Below are 5,965 nucleotides of genomic sequence, written 5' to 3'. Positions count from 1 at the left end.
GGACCCATGACCCCCCACCCTTACTTTCTAACTTCATGTCCCACACTGTCCCCTATTCAATCCCTTGATACAATGGTCTCCTTGCAGTTCATCTGATGTTACAGGCACCTCCTGCTTCAGGGAACTTTGTTCTTTTTTTTTCTTCACCCAAAATGTTCTCCCAGACACCCATGTGGCTAACTTGCTCACTTCCTTCAGTCTTTGTCCAGTTATGACCTTGGGAAGGCTGTTGCTAGTGACCCTGTTTAAAAGCATAACCATCACCTACCTGGCAGACCCTATCCCTCTTCCAAGCTTTGTTTTTCCCCATAGAGTTTGCAACCATTTAACACATGACATATTTTAAGTATGTACATGTTTTCCATTTTCTCACATTAGATTGTAAACTCTATCAGGTATCTTCACCCCTTTGGTTCACTGCTGTATCCACAGTGCTTTTCTCAAGCACTTGGTGCCCTCAAAATATACCTGTTGGATGAGCAAATAACATATTTTTCCTTATTCATTTTATTTGTCATCTGTTTCTTTATTAGAATAAATTAAGTGAGGGAGAAAATTTTATGTTTTGTTCACATCTATATTCTTAGATCTTAAAACTGTTCTTGGAACATAGTAGGCACCTTATATATTTTTTTTGAATACATACTCCAGACAAATATTAACATGAAATAAATCATGTGTCTAACATATGAGCAAGTATTAATTGAATGTGCGTTAGTTTTGCTAGGATTGATGTCCATTATCCCACATCAACTATATGGAATACTCACAATTGCATTCAATCCTGGGCAAAAAAAGCCTGAAAGCAGATAGGCAGGGTAAGAAATAGGAGCTTTCTTCTAATTCAGATGAATTGCATCCCAAAAAGTCTGAGATCTCATCACCGCAGTCCCTGGTCATTTCTACCACTGTCTTCTACCCTTTTCTCAGACCAGGATTAGAATGAAGTTCTACCCTTCTCCTCACACTCCATTCTAGAGACATGAAGCTCCTTGTTACATAGCCCTGCTGATTTGAGGCTCCCTGAAAACAAAATACTTTTATTTCCAGGGCCCTCCTGAGGAAACACAGCTATTTGGCAAGTCACAGGATGACAGGTAGGAGTCTGGCACTGCTGCCATGACTTTGATGCTTCCATATCTCTGGGTAACCCCAGGTGCCCTTCTTACTTCTTTAGCCCCTCCAATACTCTTATAACAAGCTCTCTGCATTAAACTCCTCTCTATTTCAAATAGCCGTAGTAGTCTCTGTTCTCATGACTGGACACTGACATCCTGAAACTTTTATAATATAAATTACACAGTGCAATCTTCTCCAGGGAGAAGGGAAGAGGCATTTAAAAAATGAGGGAAATAGATATGCAATCTCAAATGGTGGTGAATACAAGAACAATAACAAATCAGGCTTATTTCAAAAAGGGTTTCTCGAAAAGCTTAAGGGAGCCATATTGATGCCCACCTCAGCTCTTCATTGTTTCCTCTCAGTGAATTCATTTGAGCTCTCCACATGACTACAAGGCTAGGATGGGTCTGCAATATCTAATCTATCATATAGAAGGCTTCTGAGAGAGAGCCCAAATCAGCAGAGCTCAGAAACAAGGAGCTTCCTATCTCTAGGGCAGCATATGGAAAAGAGAAGGAAAGAACTTCATTCCAATCCTGATGCTTGGGTCTCTATAAATAGTCTTCTAAAAACTAAAATTTAAAAAAAAACTGAAAAATTAAAAAGTCTGGGTTTCAATCATACTTTATTTAACCAAACTTCTGTATGTTCACAACACAGCCTAAAGAGAGCACTTTCAAAGATGATCAGCAAGCTTTCTCCATCAGTTCCCAACTGGAGCTGGGACTATTCTGTTATCTCAATTATCTTAAAAACAGTGAGCAAGTAGGAGAGAGAGAGAGACAGAGAGAGACGGAGAGAGATTGTCCTTAGGAGGTATGCATGAAGCAACAATTACATTTTTTACTTAATAGGATCTTCTGTCCAAATCACTTGAGTAGCATGGCTATTTTTCATCACCAACGTTTTTCCAGCTTTATTGAGATATAATTGACATGTAACATTGTATAAATTTAACGTCCATAATTGCCATCTCTTTTTTTGTGCCAAGAACATTTAAGATCTACTCTTGTCAACTTTCAAGTGTAGAGTACAGTAAGTACTGTTATCTATAATCACTATGTGGTACATCAGATCCCCAGAATTTATCATCTTCTAACCAGAAGTTTGTACTCTTTGACCCACATCTCCTCATTTGCCCTACTCCTTCCTAATATTTTTTTAAGTTAGAGTCCTCTGGGAATTCTAGTCCATCCTAATTTACTGACTTCACATGAATACTGCAGAAGTTTAGATTTTCTTGAAGATAAACATACATTAAATATCAATTCATTAAAGTTTAATTGGTTGGTTTTTTCTAGTCTAGTAAAAGCGGTAAGTCTGTCTTTCTATCCAGGGAGGACAAGGATTTAGGTAAGAAAAAGAAACAAATGGAATAAAAACCACCAATAAAATTGGGACTTGAAGGTAAATTTACAGTTGCAAAGCACATGCTTTAGGATATTTTTCAACAACCTGAGTAAAATTGATATTCACATGAGGCCAAAAAGAGCGCAAACCCAAAGCATAAAGTTGATGGCTTCTGAGCAGCAAATCATCAGCAAATCCCAGGTGGGGAAGACAAGAGAGAAAAGGGGACAAAAACACCAAGCTGCAGTAGGTCTTTTGTCTTTTAACGCTTGTAACGCTGTTCCTCAGTGTTCCTTTTGGTTAAGGTCAGCAGCAGCCCCCAGAGCAGCAGTCAGATCCTTCAGCCTGTTGGCTGCTGCCACTGCTACAGCATTCAGAGCTCTGGTGTCTGTGGCGGTGGGACCTGCGTTGCCTGTGGTGGCTCAGACAGCAGCCACCACCCCCAGAGCTACAGCAGCCTCTGCCCCCAGAGCTGGAGCCACAGCCGGAAGAGAGTGGGGGGCACTTGGGTGGACATTTAGGGGGACATTTAGGGGTGGGACACTTTTGCAGGCATTTGGGAGGGGGTTGGCACTGCTGCTGGTTCTGCTGACAGGACATCTTGGTGGGATTTCAGCCAAGCTGAATGAGAAAACAGAAACATACCCAGAATTAACCTTCAGAGCCATTAAATTTCTCCCTCTTTTGAAATCCTTCCGCAGGGCTGGGGAAGGATATCTAAAATATGTGCACATCGAGGCGCCTGGGTGGCGCAGTCGGTTAAGCGTCCGACTTCAGCCAGGTCACGATCTCGCGGTCCGTGAGTTCGAGCCCCGCGTCGGGCTCTGGGCTGATGGCTCAGAGCCTGGAGCCTGTTTCCGATTCTGTGTCTCCCTCTCTCTCTGCCCCTCCCCCGTTCATGCTCTGTCTCTCTCTGTCCCAAAAATAAATAAACGTTGAAAAATAAATAAATAAATAAAATAAAATATGTGCACATCTTCGTTATCCATTCATCAGTCAATGGACACTTGGGCTGCGGTATATATATATTTATATATTTATATATATAGACTATCACTCAGCCATAAAAAGCATGAAATCTTGACATTTCCAACAACATGGATGGAGCCAGAGAGTATAATCCTAAGTGAAATAAGTCAGTGATAAAAAGACAAATGGGTGCCTGGGTGGCTCAGTCGGTTGAGCGTCTGACTTCTGCTCAGGTCATGATCTCGCAGTTCGTGAGTTCGAGCCCCGCGTCAGGCTCTGTGCTGACAGCTGGGAGCCTGGAGCCTGTTTTGGATTCTGTGTCTCCCTCTCTCTCTGACCCTCCCCCATTCATGCTCTGTCTCTCTCTGTCTCAAAAAATAAATAAACATTTAAAAAATTTAAAAAAAGACAAATACCCTATGATTTCATTCATATGTGGAATTTAAGAAATAGAATGAGGAAAAAAAGGGGGGGGGCGGGAATAAAGAGAGAGGCAAACCAAGAAAAAGACTCTTAGCTATAGAAAACAAACTGATGTTACCAGACGGGAGAGGGGTGGGGGGGGATGGGTGAAATAGGTGATGGGGATTAAGAGTGCACTTGTTGTGATGAGCATCGGGTGATGTATGGAAGTATTGAATTACTATATTGTACACCTGAAATTAATATAACACTATGCTAACTGGAATTTAAATAAAAACTTTAAAAAAAGATCTAAGTGTATGTAAACTTAGGTGTTGAAGCATATGGTAATAGCTCTGTTCTTAACTCATTGAACCTATACTAGGTTTAGTGTGTATTTCAAGTAACATCTTCATTCATGAAGATATAAGTGTTTGTAAACTTATGTGTAGCAGCCTGTGTGAATAGACTTACTAACCTCATTGAAACTACTACTTTACTTTTTTAGGGTGGTCTACAGTTCTTGATTCCTTTTTTTTTAAATTTTTTAATGTTTATTTTTTAGAGAGGGAGAAAAAGAGAGAGAGAGAGAGAGAGTGTGTGTGTGTGTGTGTGTGTGTGTGTGTAAGCAGGGGAGGGGCAGAGAGAAGGAGACAGAATTTGAAGCAGCATCCAGGCTCCGAGCTGTCAGCACAGAGCCCGACGCAGGGTTCAAACTAACGAGGTGTGAGATCATGACCTGAGCCAAAGTTGGACACTTAACCAACTGAGTCACCCAGGCGCCCCCACAGTTCTTGATTCTTAAGTGATTAAGAACAGCGGCTGAATTCATACATCAAGCAATATCCAAATGCTAGAATGAAATACTAGAATGGATATCTCATGTCCTTTAAAAGACATATTGAGTCCATATATATTGAGATATATATGTGTCATAGATGTGTGTGTATGTGTCTGTGTCTGTGTGTATGTATATATGTGTACACACACACACACACACAAACACACACACACACAGTATAAATTGGGGATCTGCACAGTCAGGGAAAAGCTTCCTTCAGAGCAATGGGCTCAGTGTTAGCAGGCCACTCACTGCAAGACTGTATAGTTCTTGGTCATATATCACCTCTGTCTCTGACCACATATATCACCTCCCCCTCTGACCACTAGCCCTCCTAAGTGGTTCCTGCTTGGTCCAGAGCATCAGCCCTGATTTTCTGTCCATGCCCACTGTTCTGTTCCACTCCACACTCCAGTCTGCCCCTCTCCCAGAATGGCATTCCACCTCCATCTCCACACTGCCCAGTGTCCCCCTGGGTCTCATAGAAACACTCACCCTGGTCTCAGACAACCACAATCATGTCCCTGAGGAAGCTGAGCAGATGAGGTGCCAGCAGCAGGGACACCTTTTATATGGGCTCCAGGGCTGGGCTTCAGGTGAGCCATGCTTCTGGAAGGAGCAGGATGTGGCTCTTGCACAAGCAAAGCATGTGCAGGTTCTTCCTGACATTCCCTAGCCCATTGGTTCTTTCCACACTGAGCTAGAAGTGGGAACTCCCAGCCTCAGGCAGCCTCAGGCAGGGCTTTGGGGGAACAAATATATATGTGGCATTCTGTAAATCATACTCTTCCCCTTGGCTCTGGTTCAGGTTTGTGGAGACCAAATTGCTGCTAGATAGAGGATGCTAGCACCGTGGTCTTTAAAATTCCTTTTCTAAGGAGGTTATGAATGCCTGTCTTTCCAACCTCTGTCTTAAACTCACCCTTGTCTACCTTTAAGAAATATCCTTTTGGCCTAGATCCACCTCAACATTGGGATCCAGTAGCTTCTACGCAAGGTTTACCAGGTGCCATGAGGCTTTTCTTCCCAACAGGTTCAGTAATGTTTGGTCTAGTGTCCCAGTCCAGTAGTGGGCTGGACAGCCAATGTGTGCATCCCTTTCCAACTCTGCATTCAGTGCTCTCAGTTTGGTAGCTTGAAATCTGCCATGGTGGAAATATTTGCATCTTTGAAATTGGCACCAATTCACATTCCTTTTTTTCCCCAGAAATCCCACTACTTAAACATTTACCAAGATACCACTTCCCAGGGCTCAATCCACTCCCCTGGAGTAAACATTGC

The 5,965-nt window shown here is 42.4% G+C and overlaps 1 long non-coding RNA gene across 1 annotated transcript; it reads right to left on the bottom strand.

Moving 5' to 3' along the window:
• Positions 1-1,730: 1,730 nt before the first annotated feature.
• Positions 1,731-5,323, bottom strand: LOC123596700. The gene is made up of 2 exons (XR_006711812.1): positions 5,180-5,323; positions 1,731-3,093 (listed from the first exon to the last, which is right to left on the bottom strand). It is a non-coding gene; the product is annotated as an uncharacterized LOC123596700 (long non-coding RNA).
• Positions 5,324-5,965: the final 642 nt, after the last annotated feature.

This window comes from Leopardus geoffroyi, chromosome C1 (assembly GCF_018350155.1).
Source record: "Leopardus geoffroyi isolate Oge1 chromosome C1, O.geoffroyi_Oge1_pat1.0, whole genome shotgun sequence".
NCBI classification, from domain to species: Eukaryota; Metazoa; Chordata; class Mammalia; order Carnivora; family Felidae; genus Leopardus; species Leopardus geoffroyi.
This window is presented reverse-complemented; position numbering and strand designations above follow the sequence as displayed.